The 22,397-nt window shown below is 42.5% G+C and overlaps 1 pseudogene; it reads right to left on the bottom strand.

Moving 5' to 3' along the window:
- LOC132223034 (zinc finger protein 501-like) overlaps positions 1-22,397 on the bottom strand; it is a 47,903-nt pseudogene that overhangs the window by 10,504 nt on the left and 15,002 nt on the right.

Here is a 22,397-nt window from a genome sequence, read left to right as displayed (position 1 = left end):
AAGGTAATGAAAATTTACTGTGGTGAGGACAAATTACTTCCTAATCACTTTTTTCCAAAATTATAGTTCACCACATCCATAATCTCTTAGCCCTTACCCTTCTCCCTTACCCACTCCAGTGGAGATTTTGAAGCCTGGGTAATATTGATGTAGGCTAGCTCATTCCTATCAAGCTGTGTGTCACCCCCAACAACAAAAGACAGATGGTTAGTTAAATGGCAACGAAGCTCTGTACCTAGAATGTAGCACCAAAACACCCCTCTTTACAAGCAATCACTAAAAGTCACTGTACTGGATCATCCAGACACCACCAGAAATGGACTCTCTCGTCATTCACTCTTATGTCAATGTCAGGGGGCTGTGGCCATCAATTCACATTCCCTCTTCAAGTGCACATCACTCTTTTCCATACGTGGTTTACACCTGCACTCCCTCAGCCCCAGCCCCCACTGTGCTCTCCTTGTCCTCTGAGTTAACTCAGCATTTGCTGTCCAGAGAATGCTTGCCAACATCTCTCATTTAACCGCAACTCAAGTCCCACACCCGATGGCGTTCTGACCATGCCCAGTGAGTTTCGCAGATGACCACTCAAGCCTCTAAGCTAATCCACAAGACTGCCTGCAACTCGCCAAAACCAGGCCACACCAAGGGTCACAACAAAATCCTGGTGAGTGTTTAGAGAAGTTAATATGTACCAGCACTAGTCTTACTTTGTTGGAATACCTCTTCAGCCTCTAAATAATATAAGGTCCACTCATCTTTTAAAGGCCCTGGCCACTGCAAAATGATTACCTCTCCCCCACACTCTACATGATAACTTCTATCTCTCTGCTGTGTCGTGATACCCACCTTCCACAGTGGCCCCAGCAGGAAAGCTAGACCTCAGGCTCACACTGTCCCTTCTGAGCTACTACTACTGGTACCAACCTGACCATGATTTCCTATATATTTTTTAAAATATATTTTTATTGATTTCAGAGAGCGAGAGGGAGCAAGAGATAGAAACATCAATGATGAGAGAGAATCACTGATTGGCTGCCTCCTGCATGCTCTCTACTGGGGATCAAGCCTGCAACCTGGGAATGTGCCCTTGACCAGAACTGAACCTGGGAGCCTTCAGTCCACAGGCCGACGATCCATCCACTGAGCTAAACAGGCCAGGGCTCCTATATTCAAGTGATCTACAGTCCTGGCTGATTTGTCTCAGTTGGGTGAGTATAGACCAGTGATGCGGAACCTATGACACGCGTGTCAGAGTTGACGGGCGAACTCATTTTTTTGGTTGATTTTTCTTTGTTAAATGGCATTTAAATATATAAAATAAATATCAAAAATATAAATCTTTGTTTTACTATGGTTGCAAATACCAAAAAATTTCTATATGTGAGACCGCAACCAGGGTTAAGTTAGGGTTTTTCAAAATGCTGACAGGCTGAGCTCAAAAGGTTCACCATCACTGGTATAGACCCATGCACTGGTGAAGTCACATGCCTTGGTTGTGGGCTGGATCCACAATAGGGGTTGTGCAGGCTGCAACCAATCCTTGTCTCTTGCTCATCAGTGCTTCTCCTTCCCTCTCCCTCTCCCTTCCTTTCTATATCTAAAATCTACATATATATATGTTTATTTAAGTATCTGTGGGTTCCTAAGTCAGCTCACTCTTCCCTACAAGCCTTTGCACAATCTGTAACCAATGCCCTGCAGGACCTACCACTCAGTACACTGGTTGCTAAATACATGGTCCACTACAGGAAGCCCTAGTCATGACCTTAGGAGTCTGGGCTTAGTGTCTGTTCAAAGTCCCCAGGCCCAAGGGATACAAGAGCAGCGGGACAGCCCCTGGACACAACTATCTCAGAGGCCACAAGACTCTGAAGCCCTGAAATTATCTTCACCGTCCGGTACACCCAACTCATTCTGCATTAGTAGGAATTCCTGTAAAGAAAATGGTCTGTTGAGAGCCTGGCAAACACCGCCAGGATCTGTGGGCTCAGGCTGCTCAGTGCCCTTGTCCAGCCCAGAGGCCAGGTGCCCTCCAGATGCCGGTGTTATCTCTGAGCTCAGTCCTCAGTGTTCACTCTTGCCAGTTACCTGACCATTGACAGGACTTCACCTTCCTGTCCTCTGTCTTCTAGTCTGTCCTTCCTCTGAGCAATGTCAGGAAAAGTTAGAATCTTACCCCACAAAATGTCCCTCCTTTTTCACAACCATCTATGCTCCCAGCGTTCTGAGAGTGAAAGTAAACCTCCTCGTGCAAAACCCACACCTCATCTCTTTGTTGCCTTTAGACCCAAAACAGGCCCGGGTTTTCCTAATCCTCCTGCCTCAGCTCCACCACCGTGTCCTTAAAGGTGGCACTGCAGCCTGTAGCCCTCATCCCCCATCACACCCTGTGTCACCCAGGAGAGACTCACTGTTCTGGATGCGGCTTCCTGGGCAGCGGGACCTGAGCGGCTCCGGTCCCCAAGGCTGGGGGGTTAAACGGGGTCAGGCTGCGGGGACGCTGTGGGCAGAGAGGAGTCCCGGAGGCACGGAGGCCCCACTCCCGGCCTGTTGGTGCTCAACCAGCCTCAGACACACCCCGCACAGCAAGGACGCTGCCTCCCAGGCCTCCTCCTACTCAGGTCCAGTGAGCTGAAGCCAGTGAGTCCTTGAACTGAAGAGGTCAAAATGCCCACCAGGAGGAGGAAGGTGGAAGTCCCGCCTTAACGGGATGCACTGACACCAAAAACACCCGTTAGCTCCGCCCACGTGGGCCCATTCCTTTCTGGGTAATGTAGTTTTCTCAAACGCCAAGGGGAGGGCTAGCATTCAGGCCAATGACACTAGTGAATAAAGGTGATGTGGTACAGCAAGTGGTCCTGGGGAAGGACAAGATGGGGCCAGAGGCCTGGTTAACTGGAACAGACTGGCAGATCTCCCAGGAGCGGGGCGTGGGGAGGACTGGGAGAGATCCCCCAAAGAATATATGCACAGGGGAGAATGGGAGACATCTGTAAACTAGCAACAATAAATACACTGTTTTTTATTTTTATTTTTAAATAATATAGCGCAGCTGCTGTGACTCAATGGTTGAGCGGCAACCTATGAACCAGGAGGTCATGGTTCTATTCCTGGTCAGGGAACATACACGGGCTGTAGGTTCAATTATCAGTTAGGATAGAGGTACGTGCAGGAGGCAGCTAATCAGTGATTCTCTCTCATCATTGATGTTTTTATCTCTCCTTTTCCCTCCCTTTCTCTAAAATCAATAAAATTATATTTTTAAAGTGTAATCATATATGCATAGCCCAAGGACAGAGACAATAATGTGGTGAGGGCCTAGAAGCAGTGGGGGCAGGGTAGAGGCAGGCAAAGGGGATGGAGATGGGGGAAATTGGGAACATCTGTAATAGAGTCAATAATCAATAATAAAAAGAATAGTTTGCTACATGGCATGGTTCAGTGCTTGGACGTGGACCCATGAACCATGATATCACTGGTTTGATTCCAGGTCAGGCACATGCCCAGGTTGGAGAGCTCATCCCGGCAGGGAGCATGCATGAGGCAACTGATCAATGATTCTCTCTCATCATTGATGTTTCTCCTTCTCGCTCACTCTCTAAAACAGCAATAAGAACATTTTAAAAAGAATAGTGTTAAGATTGATTTGATTCAACAACACCAAAGTGAAGAGGCACTTTTCATCTAATTCACTGCAATCTTTCACAATCACTATAAATGCAATGTTTCTGTCATACTTGTTGTAACATTGAAACCTCAGAGTCATACAAAAAATGACACCAGAGCCCAGTTGATAGAGCATCAACCTGCAGACTGAAGGGTCCCAGGTTCAATTCTGGTCAGGGGCACACTCTCAGATTGCAGGGTTGATCCCCAGTAGGGGGCATGCAGGAGGCAGCCAATCAATGATTCTCTCTCATCTTTAATGTTTCTATCTCTCTCCCTCTCCCTACCTCTCTGAAATCAATTAAAAAAAATAGATATAAAGAATGACACCAGTGTATGAAATTTCATACATCACAGGACATGGCTCCTTTAGTGTATGTGGGGAACAATTCCCCTAAACATTGTTGAGAATTATGTAATACTTATTGTGACCAGAGACTATAATTAATATTGTGCACAGAAACACAACAAAGGCCTCCTTTCCAGTGTTAACGTTAACCTCACCAATAATAGAGGCACCAGGCTGCAAATTAGAACCACAAAGTCATGCAGATAATTTTACAAGACCTTGGGCAGAAGTTAAAAAAAAGCCAAAATTGGAGAAACTGATTTTCTGCCATTACTATGTGCCTTCCAAAGCACAGAATATTTGGGACCCCATTATATCTGTTCACCTCTCCAACTTTCCTTTCTAGTCATCCCAGGCAGTGAACATAATCCCCAAAATTAAAGGTGCAAAAGAAAAAAAAAACACCTTTACTGAATGATCATAATCCAGAACAGAGGACAGCGAGCAGTTTGCAGGTTGGTGAATTAGAACCTGAAACAATTCATCACAGCATAATGTGCAAACCACAATATCCATGACAGAGGCAGCACTTTTTAGCTGAGGATGAGTGCCCTGGATGAAGCCTGTATCAGGTGTATTACCTCGTCAGAGATAAAGAAATGAAGATACTGCCAAGAGCTCAGAGTTATCACAATTTTCTGAAGCACAAGTGAGAACACAGAATATATTTCCCCTGATCACACAGGGGTTGTGACTGATGCACACTCTTCAGGTGAGCCAGGTGTTAGAGGTGAAATCTCTTCAGCCAGAAATACTCGCTGTGACACCATTTGAGTAGTAGGTTTGTGAAGTTGTTATCCATAGAATACAATACTAGTCAGCAATAAAAAAAATTCAATATTCACATAAGCATTTGCATTGAATCTCAAAATATCTGTAGCATTAAGGAAACCACTATTTGTTTAAAAGTACACTCCTTATAGCGCCTGTAAAATTATGAAAAATATGAACTAATCTAATGTAAAGAATGGAAAATGAATGATTGCATGGAAGACTGGGAAAAATCAGACAGAGGAATTATAAAAGGGAAAGAGGAATTATAAAATGTAGAGAGTGGGAAATGTAGGTTTAGAGTTGTTGGTATGGAAAATAATACATAAAAAAAGCGGAATAAACTCTGCTTTCACCGTGTACCTCAGCTGGGTGGGTATCATACAGTGCACTGAAACATCCTGGTTCAATTCCAGGTCGGTGCACAGACCCAACTGTGGCCCCAGTAGGGAGGGTGCAAGAGGCAGCTCATGTATATTTATCTATCTCTCTCCCCCTTCCCACCTATTTTCCTAAAAAAATAACAAAAACATAAAGGTATTTTTTAAAGAACAAGTGCTGTGGTTTATGTTCTCATAACTGAAAGTCCACTTATGCCACACCTTGAATACTGAATCAATTTATTTCACCTGTGATGTTTCACAGCTTTATCTCTAGATCAAGGCTCACAAAATAACACACATTAGAAAAGTGCTCTTTCTTGCATGTCAGGGCTCATTTCCTGGGAGGAACAGATTTGCCTCAGTGGCAGCAAATGTTGGCAAGCAGTGAAGACTACTGCCATGGAATCAACCGGAATGCTGACTGGTTACAAAAGACACATCCTGGGAATGATTACAGGATTATCCTTCCTTTAGCTTTGAGTTCTTACATATTGAGAAATGACTTTGTGGTGAACCCCTTACAGAGACCAGGGGAATCCACAAACCCATTAAATTATTTTCTCTGCCAATGACTGCAGCTACAGGAAACATTTTTGGGGGTGCTGAGAATATCTGTACACAAAGATCACACAAGACACAGGCCAGGAACATTTGTGGATTTATGTTCAGAAGAGACACTTTCCATATAACTTACTGCAGTCTCTCTTATCACTATGAATACAGTGTTTCTGTCTCAATGGTAGGTTAACCTCAGAGTCTTACAACAAATGTCACAAGACTATGAAATTTCGTACTTCATGGCACTTGGCTTCTTTGCAGTATGTGGGGAGGAGTTCCCCTAAACATTGATAAGAATTAAGTAATACATATTGTGAACAAAGAACATAATACATATTCTACACAGAAGGACAGCAAAGGACTATTCTTCTGGGTGATCATTGACCTCACACATAACCAAGGTACCAGGTTATAAATTAAGACCACAAAGGTATGCAATCTCTCTTTCAACACCTTGGGCAGCAATGAAAATAAGCCAGTTTTGGATGAAGAATGATTTTCTGCCGTCATATTCTCCTTTCCAAAGCACTGAAGGTTTGACATCCCCACAATATTGGTTCACATCTACATGCTGACAAATCTCAACAGTGTTTTCAAAACACTGCAGGCAGTGAATAGAACCATCACAATTAAAGGTACAGCAGGAAAAACATCTTTACCAAAATATCATACACCATAGTCAGCGGTGTTCAAATTGGTGAAATGGAACATAAGCCAATCATCACATCATAACGTGAGAACCACGAACTCCCTGAGAGAGATACCACTTCTTTTCTGAGGATGGCTGTTCTGGACAAACTCTGGACCAGGCCCACACCTTAGTCAGACATAAAGGAATGAAGATCCTGCCAAGAGTTAAGAGTATTTAGAATTTATTAAAGCACAAGAGAGCACACAGGGATTGTGACTGATTCACACTCTTCAGGTGAGCCAGGTGTTAGGGGTGAAATCAATTCAGCCACAATCACTCATAGTGACAGTAATCGAATAGGAGGCCTGGACAGAATGGCAAGTTCAAGTAGCTCCTTAAAGACTCACTTGTACCTGAAACTTATGAGGAATCTAGCAGAGTGTCTGTCCTGATAAAAAGGGATCATATTATGGCAAATGTGTATCATAGAGTCTCCTTCATGGTTGTTAATCTGAGTAAGAAAAATGAAACATTCCCTTCACAGTTATGGCTTTTCTCCAGTGTGAAGTCTCAGGTGTCTCATAAGGCCATATCTCTGACTAAAATATTTCCCACAATCCGTACACTCATAAGGCTTTTCCCCATTGTGAACATGCTTGTGGATAAGGAGATGACTATTTTGCCTAAAAGACTTCCCACATTCACTACACACATAAGGCTTTTCTCCAGTGTGAACTCTATTGTGGATAAGTAGCTGACTATTATCCCTAAAGGACTCCCCACATTCACTGTACTCATAAGGTTTTTCTACAGTGTGAACTGTCTTGTGGATGAGGAGCTGACTATTATCCCTAAAGGACTTCCCACATTCACTATACCCATAAGGTTTTTCTCCAGTGTGAACTCTCTTGTGGATAAGGAGCTGACTATTTTGACCAAAGGACTTCCACATTCAAAACATTCACAAGGTTTTTCTCCAGTGTGAACTCTCTTGTGGATAAGGAGCTGACTATTTTGCCTAAAAGACTTCCCACATTCACTACACACATAAGGTTTTACTCCGGTGTGAACTCCCTTGTGGATAAGGAGCTGACTGTTATCCCTAAAAGAATTCCCACATTCATTACACCCATTAGGTTTTTCTCCAGTGTGAACTCTCTTGTGGACAAAGAGCTGACTATTTTGCCTAAAGGATTTACCACATTCACCACATTCATAAGGTTGTTCTCCAGTGTGAACTCTCTTGTGGATAAAGAGCTGACTATTGCGGGTAAAAGATTTCCTATATTCACTACACTCATAAGGCTTTTCTCTGCTGTGAACTCTGTGGTGTTGAATGAGGGTGGAATTCTGACTGAAGGACTTTCCACAATCTGTACACTCATACCGCTTTTCTCCAGTGTGAACTCTTATGTCGAATGAGGTTAAAGATTCGTCTATAATTTTTCCTACATTTTCCACACTCTCCAGAGCACACACCCTGACATTCAACAACGTTGAGGTTGTGGCTGGCAGCATTTTCACATCTCCCCACGGGTGAGGACTTTTTCCACTGAGAAATTCCTGTGAATTCTCACTGCCACAGTGTTGCTCCTTATTTTATGAGTTGCCTGGTGCTGAAGAAGCTCTGAGGGAGTTTGGAAATCTTCCCCTACCACCCTGCTGTTTGAAGGCACCTCTGATAAGTCGAAGCTGCACCTGGTCACAAATGATGCCTTGTCCATAGCTTCTTTCCAGAACGTCTTTCCCCTGGCATCCCTCTGTTGCTGGTGAGGGTTTGCACTGAAACAGAAGTCTCTCACACATGCCTCAATGAAGAAGTCTTTGTGCTCCAAATGTGCTGCTTGTAAGTCATTCAGGAGAAAAATATCTTTTAACACCGAGAAACACTGATTACAAGGATGGTTCTTCTGGGTTGATGGAGCTGTCTTAGAAGCTCTGACTTGTGACTCTCCTTCTATAGATACGCTCTGAATAAAACAGGCCTCATCATCATCCTTTTTATTCCAACAACCTGAAAGCAGAAAAAAGGTCAGAGAATGAATATTGATTGTGGTGACAGAGGGATTTTGCATTACAAAAGTGTGTTGCCCATGACACCGTGGCTCCATGAAGTTATCTGAAAAGAGGACATATGCAGGAAGGATTAATAAGAGGCTTCTGCGAAGTTCTGGGCCTCTGAAGATCATAAAGGAAGGAAGACCACACCAGGAATATCACACAGAGATGGCAAACACCACATGGAAGAGAGGTAAGACTTCCAGCCCTTCCTCAGGCTAACAGTGTTCAGTAGGACTTGTCTGTTGGTGACATAGGCAAGCTCTGCAGAATTTTGTTTATGTTTTATCAAAGAAAAATTCAATAAACGAGTAGCTGTTTTTCAGGACTACTTTAGTATGGATGTGCACCTCATAACATCGGTGCAGGTCAATGTTGAAGATGACTGTGGAGGCAGCAGTGCAGAGGAACAGGTAATGTAAAAATACCACAAAGGTAAACATGGTGGAGTGCTAGGAAATCACAGGTGAAAGGACATGTCAGAAAGTGCAAAGTAGTTAAAGGGAAAGGTAAGAATGTGGTGTGGCCAGTGGCACCTGCCTCTGAGCAGTGATGTAATCGCTCTGGTTCCTGGTATAATGTGAAAACAGCCCTTGTGACATACATTCTGCTAGTTTCCACTCAGCTGGGCCAGGCCTCCTCTAAAACCATCCTGCATGTTCACCCTGTGGAAAAATTAAAAAAGGGTTCTTCCTGTACCACCTTCTCTACAAATACATAAAACCGAAATATGCCAAGTATTAATGAGAGATGACAGAGGTGACCATCCAGTCCTGGTCCAGAGGAAAACTACTTGGAATAGTATTCACAGAAGGTAATATGACAAACACCAAATTAAACGAGGGTCTTACAAGAACAGCCCATAGTTCATGTAAGTAAAAAACATAACCTGGCACAGGCAGTCACCCAGAACCTTTATCCAGAGGAAAGGTGCAGAAGTGGAAGCCATGGATCTAGACAAGTGACCCTCCCAGGGAGAGAAACAGCAAGTAGGACCCATTAAGCTGTCTGTAATATGCCTGTCTCCCAGACACATCCTGCACTTACTGAGGAAAACAGTGTTAAATAATTTTGTGGAGTTTATTTCTCAGGGCTCTCCACATAGCTCAGCACTGGTATCCATAGCATATTTCCCATGAGAGTGAAGAAAGTTTTCTGAGTCCATGGTCTGGCTGTAGGAGAGAGAAAGCTACAGGTGGAATATAAAGGAAGAGATGCGATCATCTCAGTCCATAAAGAGAGATGTGAGGGTCTTACCTACAGATGATACAAGAGCAAATACTTCCAGCATCACTTTGCAGTACAGAAGTCTCTGAGCCTCATCAAGGATTCCCCACTCCTCTGGAGAAAAGGGAATGGCCACATCCTCAATGTTCATATCCTGTCATAATGGGGACAGTTTAGTCCATTATCAGATTGTCTCCTAGCATTTTACCTTCATCATACACCCGTACTTCCATATCTATTTGTTCCCTACACTTCTGTCTACAAAGAAGATATCAGGCCTTTGTTTCATCAAAGACACTCACTCCTTATATTCCTACTGATGCAGTGTCTTCGCATGACAATAAGGGCAATGAGCATAAAGATCATATCTGCTCTCTAGTACAATCATGATTTCCACACTGCGCCTTTTTAATACAGTGGGTGTCATGAACATAGGATATGGGTAGATATTGTCAATAATGCCAGTGTGAGTGATCAGACATTGTTCTTGTCAGGCAATAACCTTGTTGTTCCCTAGGTTCTCATTCCAAGACCATGAACATTTTGGCATCAGACTTGACCCTTTTGACACCAAGCCTAGGGTGCTGAGCCATCATTTTGCACTTCCTGCCACACATAAATATTCGCACCACACAGCTTCATTCGCAGAGGCATAATGCCAAAGTTATGACAAATACATCGTGACTTGGCTGGTTTATCTTAATCATCTTTTTTTCCAATACTCTAATTCTCCCCTTCAGTAGTGTATTTCCCTCTTACCCTTCACCCTACCCAAAGCCAGCCAAACAGACTCTGGGGGAGAGAACCAAGATGGCGGCATAGGTTAACGCCAGAGATTGCTGCCTCGAACAACCAATTCAAATTACACCGAGAGGACGGAATGGACATCATCCAGAACCACAGGAGGGCTTTCTGAGTGGATATTCTACAGCTAGGAGGAAAGATAATATCATACCCAGACTCAGGAGGTGCAGTGCTGAAGTGAAATTCTCAGGTGCGGAGTGCGCGCGGAGCAGGCTGGAGGCGGAGGGCGCGGTTGTTGTTTTCAATCCGGAGGGAGCTTCAGACGCTGAGCTCCAGAGCCGGGTGAGTCCCTAGGGACCCAGATTCAAACGGGACTGTCTGGCTTTGGTCAGAACTCTAGGGCAGCTTTCTCTCCGAGTTTGCAACGGTTGCTGGGAATCGGTGAGGCAGAGCACCTAGGGACCGAACTGAGAGCAGCCATGACTGCTCGCTTTGCCCGCCCTGTTTCATACTGTGCGACCTGCACTGCCCAAGCCCTGCACAGAGCCATTTGCTGGAGAGCCTCAGGCAAAGGCTAGATTAGCACCTCCCCAGAGGACAGAAGTTTTCCCACTGCAGACACAGCTGATTCTCACATCCAATTGGCCTGGAGATCAAATATCCCCAGTATCAATGACAACAATCAAGGCTTAACTACAACAAGACAGTGCACAAAGACCACTAGTGGGTTCACCAAGAAAGCATAAAAAATGCAAAGACAAACAAACAGGCCAAATTGTCCATGGAGGATATAGAGTTCAGAACCACACTTTTAATGGCTCTCAAGAAGTGTCTAGAAGCCGCTGATAGACTTAATGAGATCTACAAGAAATCTAATGAGACCCTCGATGCTCTGATAAAGAACCAACTAGAAACTAAGCATACACTGACTGAAATAAAGAATATTATACAGACTCCCAACAGCAGACCAGGGGAGCACAAGAATCAAGTCAAAGATTTGAAATGCGAAGAAGCAAAAAACACCCAACCGGAAAAGCAAAATGAAAAGAGAATCCAAAAATACGAAGATAGTGTAAGGAGCCTCTGGGACAGCTTCAAGTGTACCAACATCAGAATTATAGGGGTGCCAGAAGAAGAGAGAGAGCAAGATATTGAAAAACTTTTTGAAGAAATAATGACGGAAAACTTCCCCCACCTGGTGAAAGAAATGGACTTGCAGGTCCAGGAAGCACAGAGAACCCCAAACAAGAGGAATTCAAAGAGAACCACACCAAGACACATCATAATTAAAATGCCAAGAGCAAAAGACAAAGAGAGAATCTTAAAAGCGGCAAGAGAAAGAAACTCAGTTACCTACAAGGGAATACCCATACAACTGTCAGCTGACTTCTCAACAGAAACTTTGCAGGCCAGAAGGGAGTGGCAACAAATATTCAAAGTGATGAATACCAAGAACCTACAACCAAGATTACTTTATCCAGCAAAGCTATCATTCAGAATTGAAGGTCAGATAAAGAGCTTCACAGATAAGGAAAAGCTAAAGGAGTTCATCACCACCAAACCAGGATTATATGAAATGCTGAAAGGTATCCTTTAAGAAGAGGAAGAAGAAGAAAAAGGTAAAGATACAAATTATGAACAACAAACATGCATCTATCAACAAGTGAATCTAAGAATCAAGTGAATAAATAATCTGGTGATCATAATAGAATCAGGGACATAGAAAGGGATTGGACTGACTATTCTTGGGGGGGAAAGGGGTGTGGGAGATGCGGGAAGAGACTGGACAAAAATCGTGCACCTATGGATGAGGACAGTGGGTGGGGAGTGAGGACGGAGGGTGGGGTGGGAACTAGGGGAGTTATAGGGGAAAAAAGAGGAACAAATGTAATAATCTGAACAATAAAGATTTAATGAATAAAAAAAGAGACTCTGATGTATGCTCTCTCATTCCTATTGATCACTGTAACTGCCCTCCACAACAAAAGGCAGGTTGCACATATATTTCACCTAAGCTCTGGTCTAAGAAAGTAACACTGGAATAGACCCTCTTTTCAGGAATTAATCTTAAATTCACCAAATCACATTATCTAGATATCACCAGAAATGAACTCCACCTTCATTCCCTCTTATGTTGATTTCAGTGGCCCTGCATAAATGAATGCACATGCCCTCTCCAAGTACACATCACTCTTTCTACCATAACTCTCTCAAACCTACACTCCCACAATCCCAGCACCCATAGTCATCTCCCTGACTTCCTAATCATTGCTCAGTAAGTGTTGTTTTCTTAATGCCTGCAAAATTCAAAAGGAATTAAGTTCTACACCCACTCTCACTGTCCACAATCAATGAGGCGCCTTCAGTCCATCAATGATAACCTCCCTCCCTGAATGTTTTTCTCCTTTAACCTCACCTATTGAGAAAAACATTAAATCTCAGATATCCAGAGCCCACCTCTCTGGTGCTGCACTTGATATCCCTTCACCAGTCACAGCCTTCACCAGTCAAGTCCCATCACCTATGGCCCTCTCTCCCAGGTCCAGTGTGTCTCACATATGACCACTCATTCCCGTTTGTATATCAGTCAGACTACTGACCCCACCGAGGCTCTCAACACTATCCTGGAGTGCGATTCACAAGTAAAAATGCAAGAGCTGCCATCTCTTCTCAGATCACCTGCCTCTGCTGCTCCAAATCTTCCATTACTCCCATCACCTGCAGACCAGACTCCAAAGGTATCACAAGCTCCTCTAGACCTCACGCCTGTCCCATTGTTACCAGTTCCTATTTAAAAAAATGGACACAAGTCCCAGCTTGTTTGGCTCAGTGGATAGAGAGCCAGCCCGTGAACTGAAGGGTCCCGGGTTTTTATTCCGGTCAGGGCACATGCCAGGGATTTGGGCTTGATCCCTAGTGGGGGGTTTGCAGCAGTCAGCCCACCAATGATTCTCTCTGACCATTTTTTTAAAATACATTTTATAATTTTTTTTACAAAGAGGGAGGGCGAGGGATAGAGTTAGAAACATCGCTGAGAGAGAAACATCAATCAGATGCCTCCAGCACACTCCCTACTGGGTATGTGCCGGCAGCCAAGGTACATGCTCTTGACCTGAATTGAACCTGGGACCTTTGAGTCCGCAGGCTGACACTCTCCACTGAGCCAAACTGGTTAGGGCTCTCTCTGATAATTGATGTTTCTATTTCTCTCTCCTTCTCCCTTCCTCTCTGGAATCAATAAAAACATATATTTTTTTAAAAAGGACACCAGTTGGTTCCTGAATGAGCTCAGCCTTCACTCTAATCCTTTGCACATATAGGAACCTATGACTGGAAGGTCTTCTCACATATGATTCCACTGACTGCCAAAACAGGGACCATTTCATATAAACTTAGACATGTACTTAGAATTCTAGGCTTGGTGTCTTATTAAGGTCCCCAGATATAGGGGCTAGAAGAGAGGCAAGACAATCCCAAGATACCACTATCTCAGAAGTTGTAAGACTGTGAGGCCCTGATATCAGTTCCACAAAACGGCACCCTTAAACCACTCTGCATGGGCAGCAATCTGTGTTCAGAGAAAGATCTGTTGAGACTCTGGCCAACAACCCCAGGACCCATGGGCTCAGACTGCTCAGTACTGTCTCCCAGTCAATAGGCCCATGTGTCCTGCAGATGACCACATTACTTCAAGACTCAGTCCTCAGTGCACACCAGTTAGCTTATCTCTTATACGACTTTTGCCTCCTGTCTTCAAATGCTATCATCTATCTTATAGTCTCTTCCTCTTCTGAGCTGCTTTGGGAAAACTTTAAAGAACTACCTCACACAATGTCCCTCTTTTGTTCAGGACCGTTCATGTCCCCAGTTTCCTGAGAATGAAAGTAAAACTCCTCATGCAAAACTTTGCCTCATCTTCTTTGTTCCTTTAGACACAAAACAAGTCCTGGGTTTCCCGAATTCTCCCGGTTCGGTAACACCATCACGTCCTCACATGGAGGTATTGCCGCCTATTACCCTCTTTCCCCCATCACACCTTTTGTCACACATGAGCTACTCACTGTTCCTGGCAGAGCAACCTGGACTGCAGGATCCCAGAGGTGTCCACACCCCAGGCTGAAGGGTTAAATTTAGTGAGGCTGCTTCGAACTCTGTAAGCAGGGAGAAATCCCGGAGTCACAAGAGCCCAAATTCTGGCGTGTTGGGGCTCAGAAAACCTCAGACACACCACTGCATAGGGAGATACTGCCTCTGATGCCTTGTCCTACTGGAGACCTGGCGCTGGGAAGCCTCAGTCTCTGTGAACAGACCAAAGAGGTCAACATGAGCACCAGGTAGATGCAGGAAGTCCCACCCTAACCCACGTACACCTGGATATTATGCCTCTCCTGGGCTTTCATTGGCTAAATCCAGCCATCATTATGGGCATAGGCCTTTAGGCAATATACGTTTATAGGCCTCCCAGATGTAAATAGGATCCCAATCACTCACTGAACATTGTGAATATTGGTGTTTGGAAGCCAGAATGTTGCTGGGAAATGACAACATTAGGATCATGTGGCTGGTGGTAGATTCTGGGGTTTATTCTCCAACTGATTTTTTGGTTAGGTTGATTTTTGTGAGGTAGGATGGGACAGGAAAGAGAGAAACATGCATCAGCTGCCTCATGTCAACCCCTCACCTTCCCACCAGGAATCCAGCCAGAACACCAGGCTTCTGCCTCATAAACAACTTAACCAGACACCTTCCCAGCACAGGAAGATGCTTAAACATCTGAGCTATTCCAGCTGTCAGATTTTTTATATTTCATATAAACATATCACATTATTAAGAGACAAATCAGGCTATGAGAGAATATATACAATCCAATTTCATTTGTTTATAAACAACATTTGAAATGCTACAAAGAACAAAAAGTTAACACTTCATAAATTGTTAGAATGTTTGTATTCAGTACACATTGTGGAACAATGGAGCTAATATCTACCGCATGTTTACTACATGTGCCAGGCCTGGAATTAAATGCTTTACATGCAGGATTATGTCATTTATTCCTCTCTGCAACCTGAGATTTTATGTACAGCAAATTGAGGCTCAGAGGCTTTATGTAAATTGCCTGTTAGTAGAGTTAAATAAAGGCAGGGCTGGAAGGCAAACCCAAGTGTTTCTAATAACAGAGCTCTGACTAATATTATTAGGCTCTGCTGTGTCCTGGAGAGCAGAATTGTTAATACACACCCATTAGGACCAGCTAGATCAGTGGTTCTCAACCTTCCTAATGCTGCGACCCTTAAATAGAGTTCTTCATGTTGTGGTGACCCCCAATCATAAAATTATTTTTGATGCTACCTCATGACTGTAGTTTTACTCCTTTTATGAATCGGAATGTAAATATCTGATATGCAGGATGTGTTTTCATTGTTACAAATTGAACATAATGAAAGCATAGTGATTCATCACAAAAACAATATGTAATTACATATGTGTTTTCGGATGGTCTTAGGCAACCCCTGTGAAAGGGTCGTGTCATTCGACCTCCAAAAGGGGTCTCGACCCACATGTTGAGAACCACTGGGCTAGATGTTATGGTGAATATCAAACAGGCCCAAAGCTTCAGTAGCTTATACTAAAGAAGGTCTCTTTCATGTTCATGCCACCAGGATAAAGGTGCAGGCACGATGTAGGTACCTGCTAGGTGTTAGTTGCAATGAACAGAGAGAATGCCAGTCCCTGGTTCCAAACTTTTGTATTAGGATATAAAGCAACTGGAGCCCTAGCCAGCAGGTGGACATCCCCTGAGGGGTCCCAGACTGTGACATGGCGCAGTCCGGCTGAGGGGCCACCACCCTCCCTTCTATAAACGCCCTCTCCCCCTCCAGTGCACATTGTCGTGCACTGTGCCTGTAGTAAACACATAATCCCTTTGACCTGTACAATTCACTGACATCTCCAAGAAATGCATTATATTTGTATTTGTGTGTGTGTGTGTGTATATATATATATATATATATATATATATATATATATATATATCCATGCACATACATATTTTTTAAACCAGAAGGCACATACAAAATATTCACAGAATCATTATTTATTATAGTCCAAAATCAAAAACAACCCAAACAATAGTAGAATGAATAAACTGTAGTATATTCAAGCAATATTTATAGAAATGTTGCTATACAGAACAATATAGATGATTCTCACAAATATCATGTTGAAAGAAGCCAGATAAAACAGTAATGCTGTATGATGTAATTTATATAAAGTTAAAATATTTATTAAGTTAAAAATTGATAGTGTTAAAAGTCAGGACAGTGAAAAAAAAAAAAGTGAAACTAAAAGACGGAATGGACATCACCCAGAACCACAGGAACCATGGCTGAGTGGAAGTCCTACAACTAGGAGGAAAGAGAAACGCCATCCCGCCTGCCCTGCCGCCATCTGGGCCTGCTATCTGCGATCCTAGGCGGGGGGGGGGGGGCGGGGGGGGTTGGAGGGGGCGGGGGTCCCATGTGCGACCAGACCCGAGGCTGCCGGGTGGGGCAGCAGTGATCTGCGGGCCCACCCGGGCATCCCATGTGCGACCCAGGGAGGAGCCCCAACCCCCGGATCCGCCCTGCCCTGTGTGCGACTGGGAGCGGGGCCCAAACCCCCGGATCTGCCCTGCCCTGTGTGTGACTGGGAGCGGGGCCCCAACACCCGGGAGCGGGGCCCCAACACCCGGATCCGCCCTGCCCTGTGTGCAACTGGGAGCAGGTCCCCAACCCCCAGATCCGCCCTGCCGAGTGTGTGACCCAGGGCGGCGCCCCAACCCCCGGATGAGCCCTGCCCTGTGTGTGACTGGGAGCGGGGCCCCAACCCCCAGATCCGCCCTGCCGAGTGTGTGACCCAGGGCGGCGCCCCAACCCCCGGATCAGCCCTGCCCCGTGCGGGACCACGGGTGGCGCCACAACCCCCTGATCGGCCCTGCCCTGTGTGCGACCTGGGGAGGCAGGGCAGGCACCTAGGGATCGGCCTGCCATCTGCCACCTGGGGAGCGGGATTAAGCCAGCAGGTGGTTATCTCCCAAGGGGTCCCAGACTGTGAGAGGGCATAAGTGGGGCTGAGGGACACCCCTCTATCCTCCATCCCCCACCCCGCCAGTGCACAAATTTTTGTGCACCAGGCCTCTAGTCATAGGATAAAAGATAGAGAATCAGACTTAGTCTAGGTAAGTGGTAAATGGTACTAGAAATATTAAGAACCCCAAATAAATATGATAAAAATAGTCATACTGTTTGTGTAACTGTAGTTTTGTAAGATAATCAGTAAAGTTTTTTAAAAAAAATTTAAAAAGAAAATATCTGGTAAAACAAAGTTTCATACTTGAGTATTTTTAAATGGTAGCCTTACAAATATGTATAATATATACCACATTGGCAAAATCAAGCTCTTTTACCAATCAGCATTAAAAGCACTGTAATTGCTCAATATTTTAAAACACATTGCAATCAGAAAACATTTTTCTTTTACTTTACTTACTCAGTGTATTGTGGTCTGTGTGAATACCTTGTACAACAGATGTTCTGAGCAACAATTCCACATCAGAACCTATTTTTATTAGCTGTTATGAAAACCAAACACAGAATAAATCCTTCGGGTGTTTTTCAATGGTTCATATGAATGTACTGTTTTTGAAAAGTATAGGTTTACTACAAAGTTTTTATGTAATAATCTGCCTTTAACTTTTTATAACCATTCTAAGTGTGCAGAAAGCTCAGACAGGCATATACTTTTAACTTTTATCCACCCGTTTATATTTTGATCCAAAACAGGTTTAGAGTATTTTTTTGTTGTACATATATATTTTACAATGTGTTTAAAACACATAGCTTTTTTGGGGTGGTGGTAGTGAATCTTTCTTTTATAGACTTGGATGTTCTGAACACTAGAAAGAGTGTTGGATTAGGAGTCAGAATACTTGGATTCCAATTCTGGTTCTGTCATTAAGTGTATGGCCTTGGTTTAATAACCTACTCTGATTTTCAGACCTCATTATTTGCAAAATGAAGAAATGGACTAGAATAGCAATTCTCAACACTGTGGACCCCTTGAGGCACCTTAACACCCTTTCAGAGGATCCATGATGTCAAATTCATTTTCATGATACTAGAGCCTAGACCAGTGGTTGGCAAACTGCGGCTCGCAAGCCACATGCAGCTCTTTGGCCCCTTGAGTGTGGCTCTTCCACAAAATACCGACTTCTGCGCATGGGTCACGAAGTTTCTATCGCACTGTACGTGCGCAGCCCCATGTGGTATGTGGTGGAAGAGCCACACTCAAGGGGCCAAAGAGCCGCATGTGGCTCACGAGCCACAGTTTGCTGACCACTGGCCTAGACCCTTCTTCACTGTTTGAGTTGTGAGAAGTAGAGTTTTCTCTATGAAATACCATTTGTACTTGAATGAACCACTGATAGGCAGACAAACTATGATTATTCAGACTTGGGTATTTGCTAGATTTTTTTCTTGAAAATGAGTGAAGTGAGGAGGGAAGTTAACAGAGGTCAGATGATATGCTCTTATAGGTCATGGGATGAGGAGTCATGGAGGTTGTGAGCAGAGGAAGGATAGAATATGCCTTAAAAAAAAAAAAAAAGGTTCACTCTGCCTTTAAAAGTATTGAGACCAGGCTGTAGGAATTTAGGGCAAAAGAAGAAAGACCCAGGAGGAGGCTGTTGTAACAACTCAGTGAGAAATGATGGTAACTTGAACCTGGAGATAATGATGAGGAGGGGGAGAAGTGGTTGAATTCTACGTATATTTTGAAGGTTAAGCCAATAGGATCTGCTGCCAGATTAAAGTGTGAGAGAAGGAAAGCAGTCAAGACAGCACAAAGGATATTGGTCTGAACATCAAGAGGAGGGAGCTGCCATTAATTGACATGAAAGCCTGTGGGTGACCAAAACCTCACACGCTGACAGACTTGAGAAGCTTCTTGGCAAGGCAGAGAAAGGGGGAAAAGGGCCTCCTCCTTGGAGGTGCAGAAGCTGAGTGGAGTCCTAGGTCTAAGGCTGGGAACAAGGATAAATGAGGAGCAAGGGACTAGAGGAGACCGAGAGGTGGTGTGTATGAATTCTAGAGCCAAAATATATATATATATATTTTTTAAATATATAACTTCCATTGGACTAATAGGAATAGAGTTCTACATAGAAACTAACCTTTAAGGAAATTTATCACTTGGTGATGTATAGTTTCAAAGAATATTCACAATTTTTGGAAAAGGCTATTATATACTCCTTTACCTTTCCAACTACTTGTGTGAGACTGAATATTCTTCATATACTTCAACCTAAAAAACATGCTGAATGAGGAAGCAGATAGAATATAGCTGACTTCTATTAAGCCAGACATGAAAGAGATTTAAAAAATGTAAAGCATGCCATTCTTCTAACTAAATTATTTTGAAAATGTAGTATTTTTCATAAATAATGTATTTTTTTAACATGTAATGGGTCTATTGTTTTCAAATGATTCAATCAATATCTATTTTAAATTTTTCAGCTTTAAATTCTAATATAGTAAATACTGATAAGTATAACACACAAACAGCACTTTTTAGGGTACTCAATTTTTAAGAAGGTAAAGGGGTCTTGAGACCAAAAAGTTGGAAAACTGCTGGTATAGAGGATGCTTAAGTTTCCTTTTGGTGCCAAGTCTAACAAACCCTCTAATATATGACAATGTAATTATCCAAAAGCTACTAAATATTTAACATATGAAGAGTTGTAGAAAGTACCATATGTATTTATATATAACAAATATCTAATTTCTAGATTGCTTAATGTTAAATTAGTACTCTAAAAGTAAGATGAACTTGGGAGGTTTTAGTTCATTTTCTCAGTTTAGTTGATATGAACAATTTAAAATGTAAAAAATTTTAGAAGTTTAAATCATGATTTAAAAATTTAGAAATTGCCAAATTGTTATCAGTTTACTAAATAACAAATAGGACAAACCTCCATATATACCTTTTAACTTCAATTCATAACTTTACTCTAATGTCATCTTAACTTCTACATGAGTAAAAATTTCATAGTCCCTGTTTGCCCTATCATATGCTTAAGGGAAATATTTCCCTTTTTTGTTTATATTACAGGAATAGAAATTCTTAAGCTATTTCATTTTGTCTCGTTGGCTTATCATAGATATTTACTATTTCAAAAATACATTTTTTCAAAATATAAATGATTTTCATAAAAAAAATTAACATTCGGAAATTTTATTTAAACACAGAAGAATTTCTCTAATTTATACTTTCCTTTTTATCAAACCAATTCTTGGAATCATAACTACCCCTGCAAATAGTTTTTCATTTTTCTTTTTCTTCCTATGGGTCCTTTCCCTATATTTATCCAAGGTTAGAAACAGGAATATTTAGGAAGCTCAAAACTGAGATAATGTATATACGCAGCATGATTTTATACAGGAAATAAATCATTGTGAATGTTTTCAATGAATATGCATTCGGAGTACCAGGGAGCTCACGGACTAATTTCAGTAGACTGTCTTAAACAATTGACTAAAATGCAAATATTAAAGGCAAACCAAGAGTGTTCATGAACTGTGGCTGGTTAACTTCCATTGCCAAGACAGGAATTTAAAAAAAAAAAAAATCTGTCTAGTTGAGCTAAATGAGTAGGAGTTTCCTCTATAGTTCTGAGGTACCACAGCACTCATTCTTTTCAGTTTCAGTCAGTTGCCTTAAGTGAAGATAGCACTTCTGTGGGTGTCTGAGTTGATTCAGCTGCTCTTGTTTTGAACAGGGCTACCATTCTTGTTCTTTTTACCAGGCAACTTGTTTTTTTATGGCTGTAGGCAGATGACCCAGAGGAGGTGAGCCATACCAAACAAGTGAAGGTTATCTACAGTTGCTTTAACTATCGGATTTTTATTTCACATAACCCCTCTATTTTCATCATTTCCTCTAGTTCAGCGGTTCTCAACCTGTGGGTCGCGACCCCTTTGGCGTTGAACGACCCTTTCACAGGGGTCACCTAAGACCATCCTGCATATCAGATATTTACATGATGATTCATAACAGTAGCAACATTACAGTTATGAAGTAGCAACAAAAATAATGTTATGGTTGGGTCACAACATGAGGAACTGTATTGAAAGGGCCAGAAGGTTGAGAACCACTGCTCTAGTTGCTAATACAATTTACAAGTATTTTATTGTAAAATTGAAAAATTCAATTACTGTACCTCTTCTATTTTCTTAGAAGAAGCTTCATTTTCATTATTTTTGAATTCTTCATTTATTTTTATTCTGGCTGCTACAGAAAGAAAAATACGTAAAGTTATTTGCTTTTCTAATTTGTAATTCCTTCCCCAATAATTTACATGTTATTCATTATGAATGACTACTTCTCTAGTAGAGGAAATATATTTGCTCCATGTAAAACAAAGTATAAAAATCAGAAATTTATTAAAGCAGTCTCTTGAAGAACTTATGACAGGCGGGCAAGTTTGTAATTAAATCTAATATAAACCTTCAGCACTCTAATACTTTTGTTTCCTGCTTTTCTTTTTTTTTTTTTTTAATCTTTATTGTTCAGATTATTACATTTGTTCCTCTTTTTTCTCCCCATAACTCCCCTCCTCCCAGTTCCCGCCCCACCCTCCGCTCTCACTCCCCACCCACTGTCCTCATCCATAGGTACACGATTTTTGTCCAGTCTCTTCCCGCATCTCCCACACCCCTATCCCCCCAAGAATAGTCAGTCCATTCCCTTTCTATGTCCCTGATTCTATTATGATCACCAGATTATTTTTTCACTTGATTCTTCTTCCTCTTCTTAAAGGATACCTTTCAGCATTTCATATAATCCTGGTTTGGTGGTAATGAACTCCTTTAGCTTTTCCTTATCTGTGAAGTTCTTTATCTGACCTTCAGTTCTGAATGATAGCTTTGCCTGATAAAGTAATCTTGGTTGTAGGTTCTTGGTATTCATCACT

Source organism: Myotis daubentonii, chromosome 21, assembly GCF_963259705.1.
Source record: "Myotis daubentonii chromosome 21, mMyoDau2.1, whole genome shotgun sequence".
NCBI lineage: Eukaryota > Metazoa > Chordata > Mammalia > Chiroptera > Vespertilionidae > Myotis > Myotis daubentonii.
This window is presented reverse-complemented; position numbering and strand designations above follow the sequence as displayed.